Genomic DNA, 12,865 nt, shown 5'->3' on the forward strand with positions numbered 1-12,865 from the left:
TTTCAAAGCAAAGTCATGGGTTCAAACTCGCGTAATTTAAATTTGGGCGTTCGATAGTGAAAGAGACAAAAAATTCTCTATAAGCCGGTACATCCAGAAGTTCTCTTCCAATCTTAGCACTTAACGCGTGTAGCAATTCCGTCAATCGAATAAGTAGGCACGGTACGTACATGCCAAAAAGTTATCTCTTCTAGTTTGTACCGTCAACGAATAAAGATTTCAATATTTTTTGTTAAATCTTAAATCTGATAATTCCTCTCAAATGAACCCTCATGAAACCTATACTCCACAACAACAATACGAATTTCAAAAATATTTTCAAAGTCAAGGGTCTTAAGATCCAGACGAGACCCAAGATCTTAATCAAGCATATCAAGATCAATATCAACGATTTCAAAATCAAGATCACTAGCCACAACAAGAAGAGGAGGAACAACCCTATCACCGACTGTGGTGGAGCCAGGATTTCACTTGAGGGGGGCCTAAAAAACACATTTTTTTAAATGTGGGTAGTACCACGAAGTATTATTAATAATCTCTCACTTGTGGCGGAGGAAAACCGTGGCTATAAGAAAATTACAATTGTCCTCTACGAGTTTTCATAAGTTGATAATATTCCATAATACTATCTTTTTCAATTCTATCAAAAATATTTTTCTCTATGTATACATTCTGTTGTCAATGGTGCCCACAAGAAGAGTTGTAATATTTATATTGTACATTTGATGTAATAAAGTCTCATGAAGACTCTTACTTGTAATTGCTTATCCATTAATAAAAAGTTGAAACGTTCATTCATTCTTCCGTGTCTGTTTGAAGCTTTATGATAAAACATTAGTCTTTAGTCCATAAACAAACTAAACAACTTACGAAGAGACAAATGTAGATTTGCATGAACAAACTCTTCGTAGTTTGCTTAAAACGATACATTCGCAATCTAAGGGTCAAATGACTATTGACCCCAGTATGATTGTTAGAAGAATCTATGATGTCTGGTTATGAGGCATTGAGAGTTGGAGACTCTATAGTTCTTCTAGGTATCTTCCGAAGGTACTGAATTGACCAGTGCACTTCTAGAGACAAGATAAGAACAAACCATTTAACCTCTTATGTCTCGAAGTCACTACGTATGAATTGCATCGTGTTTACCTTAATCCTGAAATGAGACATGCCATTTCACACCTTACGTATTCTCATTTGAGAAAGTCAGAGTTCGGACTCACTATGTGATTCCGAACAAGGCCTATTGGTGAAGTACTAAGTTGTGAGAACGTCATGAGTAACTTTGTGAAGTTCTCATAGATGTGGAATTCATGTACAAGATTCCTGAAATGCAATGTATATCACCTCATGCTTTGTTCCTTGGAGTGTGAATAAATGAACTGGCCAGTGTCCAAATTGAGTCTTGACTTTTTTGGATGAAACGATGTGACTTGTTAGCTCCTCGTCAATACATTGTTTCTAACTTATTCACAAGCAACAAATGAGTTGAGGAAATTACAGCTAGAAGGGTAAAATGGTAATTTTGTAAATCCTGACTAGCTGATGATATTCATGAAGGGTAAACACTGATAATATTCTGTGGATCCACTCATTACAATTAGGTTGAATTCTTGAGTAGAAAATAAATTCATTTGAACCGAGAGATTTTCAGTGTCAACTTTTTAGTGGAGTCAGTTGACATTAAGCTAAACTTGGAAAAGGTTTGTGAACTTTTGAGTCCAAGTATTTTAGCTCAAGCTTTGTTCATTTGGGTCCATGAGGTCACTGTCATGAATCACATCGAGTAGGAATAGTTAAACTGGAAGCTAAGTCAAAACAAGAACGAAAATTGTCAAAATGGTATTTTTGTCTTTTGAGACATAGGATGAAATGAATGTCAATAAATTTTTTGACATGGTCATTTGATGACAAGTAACACTCGGCCATAATAAGATTAATCGGGCCTTGTGGATTAATTTCATTTCTAATGGGCCTTTTTCATGTTGTCATGAACAAAATGGAAAAGCTTCTAGAAGCCTCTTCTAGAAGGTGTTAGGCGCCCAACACACCCAAGGAAAGAGAGAATATTTTGTGCATAAATGTATCAAGATACTTGCCAAAAGAAAAAGAGGAAACAAATTTCCTCTATGAGGAAACAAGTATTTCGGCCAAGGCAACCAAGAGGGAAACAAAAGAGGAAACTAATCCCTTGGGGATTGACTTGAGGTAGGCGCCCATTTTGGAGATTTGGGCAATAAGGGATTGCTCATAAAGGCTTGGAAAATAAGAGGAAACTACTTTTTTTTCCAAGGCCAACCCTTCTCCTATAAATAGGACCCTCATTCCTCTCATTCCATTCATTCCACATAAGTTAGAGATTGAGAGCCTCTCTCTCTAGAACTTGTGGTTACCGCCCCTTCCTCTCTCTCTCTCTCTAGTTTATTTTCGATTTTTTGTTTTGACACCTAGGTCCTCATTTGACCTAGTGTTTAGCTCTGCGACTTCAAGACTCGTTCTTAAGTCGTAGTGTTTAAAAGTGCCCACTCAATAATTCCTTTATTTCGAGTGATTTAGTGATAGAAACTTTCGTGGTTGCTCGAGGTGCCGAGGAAAGAAAGAGAGACGTGTTGCGAGGGGAGACGAGCGTTGCAAACTTTCCAAAAGCTTCTCAAAGTTCAAGCTTCAAGAAAGGTTAGTAAACTTCTATGCTCATTATAGCTTTTATTTATATGTACTTGCTCTTTGTCTAGGTTAGTAAAAAACTGTTTTTACTTGAAAAGAAAATTTTAAAATTCCGCCGCTTTGCGAAGCGTTAAACTTTTTCTTAAACCCTAGATCAATTCCATCAAATGGTATCAGAGCTATGGTCAAAGATATGCATGTACATGTATTTGAAAATATGAGCTTGAAAATCGTTTTCGAAAGTTTACTAATTTTGTGACAAGTTAGAATTGTTTTCTTAGATTTTTTTTAATTTATTGCTCTTGCCTTTAAATTAAAAATCATGTTGATTTTCTATGAGTTTGGGATGTTGTTAAAACATATTAGAATCAGTTCTAAAAGTTTTTAATTTTTTATATTGAAAAACGTGTTTTAAAGGTTTGAGAAATTTCGAGTAAATTTTGTGACTAGTTATATTGTCTTGCTAGTTTCTTTTATTTACTTGAATCGTTTTATGCATGTTGTTATTTCTTTTATACCATGTTATTACCTTGCTAATAAAACACAAATAAAATCTTTAGCAACCTCCTAAAACGTTCCGTTACACTCGATTCTTTTTCGCACCTAAAAAGGACCAAGCTTTAATTATTTCTTTTTCTTCGAGCTGGAGTAAACCCGCAGTAAAAGTGGCATAACTCTCTGCTCAGAAATTGAAATTTAATGATTGTTGAATCAAATTAAAGCTCTGTCTGTCCTCTGTCCAATGCCACCGGTTTCAGGTCAAAAGGACATCGGAGCCACCAGTTATGGCGATTTTACTCCGAGGTGCGCGGCTGTTCCGAAAGTCCAGTTTTTTAGAATTCCGGATTTTCAGCCCCACTACCATGAGTTATAGAACTCTAATGAGAAAAATTTCTTGAGCAAAAATGTTTTTCATAAGATTATAAACATGATGTGTAAGATTAAAATGTTTTGATTTTTGAAAGTTTAATTGAAATTGAATTTTTACAAAACTAGTTTGAATTTTGAAAAACCGTTTTCGCTTTCAAACTTGAAAAATATTTTGTCATCCAAATCAAATAAATTTTCAAAATGTTTTCAAAACTATATCTATATCACATATGTTCAAAATCTATATGCTCTTGAAAATTTGAGTGGGAGGTCTCCTTGTAGACAAGCCGAAAAATTAAAAGATGTGTAATCTCAAACTTTCAAGTGTTCGAGTGAGTTGAAGTTCACACTTCCCTCATGCACTTTCCCGAAATAGAAAATAGGAAAAGATCGAGTATGTACCTTGTGCCTTTATGCACTAACACTACTCTGAACATGATGATCTAGGATTCTCTTCTAGTTGTTCGCTCTGTCGCTCTCTAACTAGGAAATCCGTTTCCGAACTTACAAGAGTCGATGAACCAACTCCAAAAACTAAGTGGGAGGGTTATATTTGTTGTTTGTAACCCACGATCCCAAACACTAATGAAAGAAACAATTAACGTGGGATTAAGAGCCGCTCTTGCGACCCTCTCTTAAATGGGAGTACTCCAAGGCGTTTTTGCTTCGATCATTGCTCAATGAGCTACGTCCGAGAGTGAGACGATGATGACAAGGCCTCCCCTTGGGGGATTGTTTTTCAAAGTTGATCTTTTGGACTAAGTGGTTGGTTGCACACTTAGGCTCAATCCCTAGTAATCCTCCCTTGAGGCTCTGCGAAAGGATGTGAGTGATCAAACCAATTTAAAAGGTGGCTAGTCAAAATTGATGTATTGACATCTTGGCTAAGCATTAATGATGTGTCATTTGGAGATTTTTTGCGGCCTTCTCTTGAGGGAGTAAATTATCGTTTGGTTTATAACACCTTTGGATTTTATCAAATTCTTAAATAAAACTTAAATCCTAAACCTAAGACTAATCATAAACTTGTTTCAACTTAAATAAGCAACATGTCTCTCAACACTCTCTCGTTCATCCTTTCCTCGATCAAACTCGAAACCAAAAACTACGTTAATTGGAAACATAACCTCGATATCATCCTTACCATTAACAAGCACAAATGAGTACTCACCACCCCATGTCCTCCTCTGACGAATGATGATTCGACTCAAGAGGACAATGACGCCTTAACGGCCTGGCTTTGATCCGATGAGATTGTGAGGTGCTATATCTTAGCATCTATGAACAATATGCTGAAAAAGCAACATCGTGACATCGAGACTGCCGCCGACATGCTCTACAATCTCCTTGAGATATTTAGAGGGCAAAGGCGTCAAACAAGGCAACAAGCAGTCCGACAGTTTATGAACTGTCATATAAAGGCTAGGACTCCTGTTAGAGACTTTATGATACTGATCATTAGTTTTCTGAATAAAATGGAAATCCTATGATCTGAGACTAATGGGAATAATGTCATAGATATGATCTTAGAAACTCTCCCCGCATCTCTTGATACCTCCAAGATGAACTACTCCATAAACAAGCTAGAGTACACTGTTGCCAAGCTTATAAATGAGCTTCATACTGCTGTAGGTCTCACTAAGAGAAAGAGGAATCAAGGAGAGGCATATGCTACTGAGCAAAAGCCTCCGCCTCTGGAACTAAGAAGAGACCTCACAAGGCCGATAAAAAGAACTGTCATGCCTATCTCAAAGTAAAGGAACATAGTATTGTACTAGTTACCGAAGCATGCTTAGTAGCTGATAATGTATCAACGTGGATTCTTGACTCCGCTGCTACTAACCATATTTGTTGTTCCTTGAATGGTTTCAAGAAAACCAAAAGCTTAGAAGAATGGGAGTTCTGTTTCAAATGGGGTGATGGGAGCCTGGTGTCTGCGAAGGCTGTGGGATCCGTGACGCTGTCTTTTGAAGACCGCATTTTAAATTTGAATAATGTTTATTTTGTTCCTACCTTTGGGTAGAACTTAATATCCGTTGCTCGTCTTCTTGAGCAAGATTATTGTTTAAAGTTTATAAAGAATGGAATTCGTATTTCTTTTTCTAATTCTTTTGTCACTGATGCATGTATGAAGAATGGTCTTTTTTACATTTATCCCACTCAACCTTCCATCTTAGACACCGAAATAGATAATGATCTAATTAGGGAGCCAAAGAGGATCAAACTTTCTGAATCCTCCGATCTAACAAAATCAACATACCTATGGCAATTAAGACTTGGTCATATCAGTCTAGATAGGATTAAGAGACTTGTGAGGGACGGTCCACTCCAAGCCTCTGCAATAGGTTCACTACCTACTTGTGAATCCTGCATAAAAGGAAAAATGACTAAGCGACCTTTCTCCGATAAGGGTCGAAGAGCCACTGAGTTACTGGAACTAGTACATTCTGATGTATGTGGTCCGCTCAGCCAACAGGCACGTGAGGGATACGAATACTTCGTTACCTTCACTGATGATTACTCGCGATATGGATTTGTCTATTTGCTCAAACACAAATCCGAGACCTTTAACGTATTTAAGGTCTTTAGGGCTTTATAGTGGAAAAGCAAACTGGCAAAGTGATCAAAACCCTTCGATCTGATCGAGGTGGTGAGTATATGTCTGGAGAGTTCGATGACTTTCTTAAAGAAGAAGGTATCGCTTCTCAGCTTACCGCACCTGGCACACCTCAACAAAACGGAGTGTAAGAGAGAAGGAACCGAACTCTTATGGAGATGGTTAGATTAATGATGAGTTACTCATCACTCTCTCCTTCCTTTTGGGGATATGCCCTCGAAACAGCCGCTTATATTCTGAACCAAGTTCCGTCCAAAACGGTTCCTGGTACTCCCTATGAACGATGGACTGGCCGTAAAGTGAATCTTGGCCGCATCAAAATTTGGGGTTGCCCCGCACACGTGCTAAGGCAAAAGACTAGCAAGTTGGCTAGTAGGTCAGAATTGTGTCTGTTCGTTGGATATCCAAAGGAAACCAAGGGTTTTACTTTCTATAGTCCCGAGGACGATAAGACTTTCGTTAGCACGAATGCTCGTTTCCTTGAGGAGGACTTTATGAAGGATGCAAAACCTAGAAGCAAAATTGTGCTTGAAGAAAAGTTGGGTGAGGAAGCTTCTACCTCATCTGTAAGAACTGTTCTTACCCCAACTGAAACACAACCTAACTCATCAGAATCTCGTCAAGTAGTACTTCGATGTAGTGGGAGGGCTACTCAAAAGCCTGACAGGTACATGTCTTATGGAGACTCTCTCGTAGCCGTCTCTGACATGGATGATCCTGTTTCCTATAGCCAAGCGATGGCTTGTTCTGAATCAAACCTTTGGCTTGACGCCATGAAAGTTGAAATGCACTCGATGTATGTCAACAAAGTCTGGAAACTTGTAGACCTTCCTGAAGGGATTAAACCCGTAGGGTGTAAGTGGATATACAAGAAGAAAAGGGGTCCTGATGGGAACGTCGAGACGTTCAAAGCACGACTTGTGGCGAAGGGTTATACCCAACAAGAAGGGATTGACTATGAAGAAACCTTCTCGCCATTCGCGATGCTTAAATCCATCCGCATACTCCTATCCATAGCTGTAGCTCTCGACTATGAGATCTGGCAAATGGATGTCAAGACAGCCTTCCTGAATGGCAATTTTGACGAGCGCATTTACATGGCTCAACCAGACGGTTTCGTGGAAGAAGGTCAAGAGACCAAGGTTTGTGAGTTACTTAAGTCCATTTATGGACTAAAGCAATCATCTAGGTCATGGAATATTAGATTCGATGAAATTGTAAAGAGCTTCGGCTTTGAACAGTCAATAGATGAGCCTTGTGTTTACAAGTTAATACACGAAGTCAAAGTTGTGTTTCTGGTACTATATGTCGATGATATACTACTCATTGGTAATGACGTGGGTAAGTTATCTGAGGTTAAGGTCTGGCTGGCAAAGCAATTCGATATGAAGGATCTAGGAGAAGCCGCGTACATTCTGGGGATCCAAATCTTTCGAGATAGGAAAAACCGGACCCTGTCGCTCTCTCAAGCATCTTATATTGATAAGGTAATGGATCGCTTCTCGATGCAAGACTCCAAGAAGGGCCAAACACCCTTTAGGCATGGAGTTTCACTCTCTAAGGACCAGTCTCCCAAGACTGCACAAGAGATTGAAGACATGAGGAAAATTCCTTACGCCTCTGTCGTAGGAAGCCTCATGTATGCTATGCTTTGCACTAGACCTGACATCTGTTTCGCCGTTGGCGTAGTTAGCCGTTTCTAATCCAACCCTGGACCCGAGCACTGGATTGCTGTTAAGCATGTTCTTAAGTATCTTCGAAGAACTAGGAACTTGATGCTTACATACTCAGCTACTGACCTGAATATGACGGGATATACCGACTCCGATTTTCAAGTGGATAAGGATTCCAGGAAATCCACTTCGGGATCTGTGTTCATCCTTAATGGTGGAGCTGTTGTGTGGAGAAGTATTAAGCAATCTTGCATTGCTGACTCCACCATGGAAGCAGAATATGTGGCTGCTTGTGAAGCATCCAAAGAGGCTGTATGGCTTAGAAAATTCCTTAAGTATTTGGAAGTTGTTCCAAACGTCGACGAGCCCATGACCCTTTATTGTGATAATAGTGGGGCTGTCGCTAACTCAAAGGAACCACGAAGCCATAAGCGCTCTAAGCATATTGAGAGGAAATACCATTTGATTCGAGAGATCGTGCAGCGCGGAGACGTGGAAGTGAAGAAGATCTCAACGGTGGACAACCTGGCAGATCCATTCACAAAGGCCCTAGCGAACAAGGTCTTCGATCAACATCGAGAGGGATTAGGCATGAAGGACTACACACATCTTCTTTGAGTCAAGTGGGAGTTTGTTGTCAATGGTGCCCACAAGAAGAGTTGTAATCTTTATATTGTACATTTGATGTAATAAAGTCTCATGAAAACTCTTACTTGTAATTGCTTATCCATTAATAAAAAGTTGAAACGTTCATTCATTCTTCCGTGTCTGTTTGAAGCTTTATGATAAAACATTAGTCTTTAGTCCATAAACAAACTAAACAACTTACGAAGAGACAAATGTAGATTTGCATGAATAAACTCTTCGTAGTTTGCTTAAAACGATACATTCGCAATCTAAGGGTCAAATGACTATTGACCCCAGTATGATTGTTAGAAGAATCTATGATGCCTGGTTATGAGGCATTGAGAGTTGGAGACTCTATAGTTCTTCTAGGTATCTTCCGAAGGTACTGAATTGACCAGTGCACTTCTAGAGACAAGATAAGAACAAACCATTTAACCTCTTATGTCTCGAAGTCACTACGTATTAATTGCATCGTGCTTACCTTAATCCTGAAATGAGACATGCCATTTCACACCTTACGTATTCTCATTTGAGAAAGTCAGAGTTCGGACTCACTATGTGATTCCGAACAAGGCCTATTGGTGAAGTACTAAGTTGTGAGAACGTCATGAGTAACTTTGTGAAGTTCTCATAGATGTGGAATTCATGTACAAGATTCCTGAAATGCAATGTATATCACCTCATGCTTTGTTCCTTGGAGTGTGAATAAATGAACTGGCCAGTGTCCAAATTGAGTCTTGACTCTTTTGGATGAAACGATGTGACTTGTTAGCTCCTCGTTAATACATTGTTTCTAACTTATTCACAAGCAACAAATGAGTTGAGGAAATTACAGCTAGAAGGGTAAAATGGTAATTTTGTAAATCCCGACTAGCTGATGATATTCATGAAGGGTAAACACTGATAATATTCTATGGATCCACTCATTACAATTAGGTTGAATTCTTGAGTAGAAAATAAATTCATTTGAACCGAGAGATTTTCAGTGTCAACTTTTTAGTAGAGTCAGTTGACATTAAGCTAAACTTGGAAAATGTTTGTGAACTTTTGAGTCCAAGTATTTTAGCTCAAGCTTTGTTCATTTGGGTCCATGAGGTCACTGTCATGAATCACATCGAGTAGGAATAGTTAAACTGGAAGCTAAGTCAAAACAAGAACGAAAATTGTCAAAATGGTATTTTTGTCTTTTGAGACATAGGATGAAATGAATGTCAATAAATTTTTTGACATGGTCATTTGATGACAAGTAACACTCGGCCATAATAAGATTAATCGGGCCTTGTGGATTAATTTCATTTCTAATGGGCCTTTTTCATGTTGTCATGAACAAAATGGAAAAGCTTCTAGAAGCCTCTTCTAGAAGGTGTTAGGCGCCCAACACACCCAAGGAAAGAGAGAATATTTTGTGCATAAATGTATCAAGATACTTGCCAAAAGAAAAAGAGGAAACAAATTTCCTCTATGAGGAAACAAGTATTTCGGCCAAGGCAACCAAGAGGAAAACAAAAGAGGAAACTAATCCCTTGGGGATTGACTTGAGGTAGGCGCCCATTTTGGAGATTTGGGCAATAAGGGATTGCTCATAAAGGCTTGGAAAATAAGAGGAAACTACTTTTTTTTCCAAGGCCAACCCTTCTCCTATAAATAGGACCCTCATTCCTCTCATTCCATTCATTCCACATAAGTTAGAGATTGAGAGCATCTCTCTCTAGAACTTGTGGTTGCCGCCCCTTCCTCTCTCTCTCTAGTTTATTTTCGATTTTTTGTTTTGGCACCTAGGTCCTCATTTGACCTAGTGTTTAGCTCTGCGACTTCAAGACTCGTTCTTAAGTCGTAGTGCTTAAAAGTGCCCACTCAATAATTCCTTTATTTCGAGTGATTTAGTGATAGAAACTTTCGTGGTTGCTCGAGGTGCCGAGGAAAGAAAGAGAGACGTGCTGCGAGGGGAGACGAGCGTTGCAAACTTTCCAAAAGCTTCTCAAAGTTCAAGCTTCAAGAAAGGTTAGTAAACTTCTATGCTCATTATAGCTTTTATTTATATGTACTTGCTCTTTGTCTAGGTTAGTAAAAAACTGTTTTTACTTGAAAAGAAAATTTTAAAATTCCGCCGCTTTGCGAAGCGTTAAACTTTTTCTTAAACCCTAGATCAATTCCAACACATTCATCCACTGATCATTCATCCGGTTGCGAAGACGATTCTTCACAATAGTCATAGCAGAAAATTCTCCCTCAACTGTAGCGGTAGAAACGAGAAGAATAAGTGTCAAGTATAAAAGCATATAAACCAAAGGATACACTTGATTTTTTTTTGTCTTTGCCATTTTAATGGCACGATCGTCAATACCTTTTAGTTGTGCGAAATATGTGCTCGAGCGAATATCACAAATATAAATTTCAAGTTGATCATCGAGCTTCAATATTCCGTTAGAGAAAAGTCTGCGGGATAGTGCTTAGCAAGACATATCAATCTTTCTTTATCAAAATAATAGAAAGAATCACGTGGGCATAAACAAGCTATACAAAAAAGCAATTTCATGTTTACCTCAGTAAAACGGTCATTTAGCTCTGGAAGTTACATATCGATAATGACATAAAATACATCAACTTGAAAGTAACACATGTTTGTATGCTCTTCAGTATTGCGCCATGATCGACCTCGAGTAATGAACTTGTCATTCGTGTTTGGAATGTCTATATTGTATTTTTTTGCAAAAAGAATGGACATTACTGCATAACGGCTCCCATTCTTCAGCTCTCATCCTTTGTAGCCGTGTCTTTGTTATCTTCACAAGATTCATTGCATTCACAATATCTTGATCTTTTCGCTGTAATGCATTCGACAACTCATTTGTAGCCCCCAAGATCTTTCTCATCAAATGTAAACTAAAGACAAACTCAAACGACAAGATCACATCCAACAGGCTATTGACTTCACATCTTTGTTCATTGGTTAATTTTTCATCCACAATCTTTTTCAAGAACATCAATTATAGACGGAAACATGTGAATCATACTTATAAAAGTATCATAATGTGAACTCCAACGTGTATCACCTGACCTTTTAAAGGTTGTAGATTGATTTAAGCCTTTTCCACTTACCATATCACCACTCTTTAATGCCTCAATGGTCACTCCAACTTGTTTTTCTTGAAGTATGTCACAACACTTTGAGGAAGCTACAACGACGTTCAACAAAATAGAAATTGTACTGAAAAACAATGCTATGTGTATCTGTTTCTTTGCCATGGCTACAAGAGCTAATTGAAGTTGATGAGCAAAACAATGAGTGTAGAATGCGCATATCCTTGCTAGCCCATTAAATTCACCTTGCATATTGCTAGCCCCGTCATATCTTTGCTCACACAATCTTGATACGCTCAAGCTATGTCTAGAAAATAATATGTCAATTGCAGCCTTTAACGAGAGAGAGGTAGCATTCGCCACGTCTTCAACACTAACAAATCGTTCGACTACATCTCCATTCTTGTCTACATATCACAAAACAATAGCCATCCACTCCTTCATAAACACATTTTGAGATTCATCTACTAAAATGGCAAAAAGTGCATCACCAATATCTTTCATATTAACTTAATAGTAAAAGCAGCAACAACAGATACAATAGCTTGCTGAATATCAGGTGACGTTAGTTTGCAGTTTTCTGGAGCCTTGTCTAATGAGACATTCTTTACATCATCATTGTGAGCACTTAAAAATTTCAACAACTCCAGAAAGTTACATTTATTGATTGAATTTTCAAATTCATCGTAGCCACGAAACACAAGACCTTGTCGTAGAAGAAATCGAACAATATCAACAGATGCATTTAGGCGAGTTCGATATTCACTACATGATATCTCTGTTTGCTTGACCAAAACTGTCTTAATATGTTGATCTTGATTTTTCAAAGCCTCGTAGTTTTTCCAAGCCTTGTTATGAGCGTTGCTTAAAATTTGAATATTTGAACCCAACGAAAGAATCATCACCTGATTGTTCTCCACAGCTTGGTCTAAAAAGATAGTAACATAAACATGCTGCATCTTTTTCAATAATATACTCTAGCCAATGTGCCTTCGCCATCGATCACCGACACAACCACAACACGATCCTCCATTCGATGTTCCACATTCACAATAACAACCACAACAAAAGAAAAAGAAGGATCGATTTAAGATGTTGTCACATATCGAACAAATTAGCGAAAATAAGAAAAGATGTGGAAAATGCATAACTTGTAGCCAAATCGCGTGACAAAAACGATAAGCAAGATTCGTCTAGCTTGAGATACCATCACAGGAAATATTTCAAGAGTGGCTCCTCCTCCAACAAGTAAGTACACACAATCCCATAAAATATAGACGAGAACTAGTGAATCAATGATGTTGAATATGAGAGTTTTATTAGATATGTTTTT

This window comes from Urtica dioica, chromosome 7, assembly GCF_054948205.1.
Source record: "Urtica dioica subsp. dioica isolate 48M chromosome 7, U.dioica_male_clone48M_v1_H2, whole genome shotgun sequence".
In the NCBI taxonomy this organism is placed as follows: Eukaryota; Viridiplantae; Streptophyta; class Magnoliopsida; order Rosales; family Urticaceae; genus Urtica; species Urtica dioica.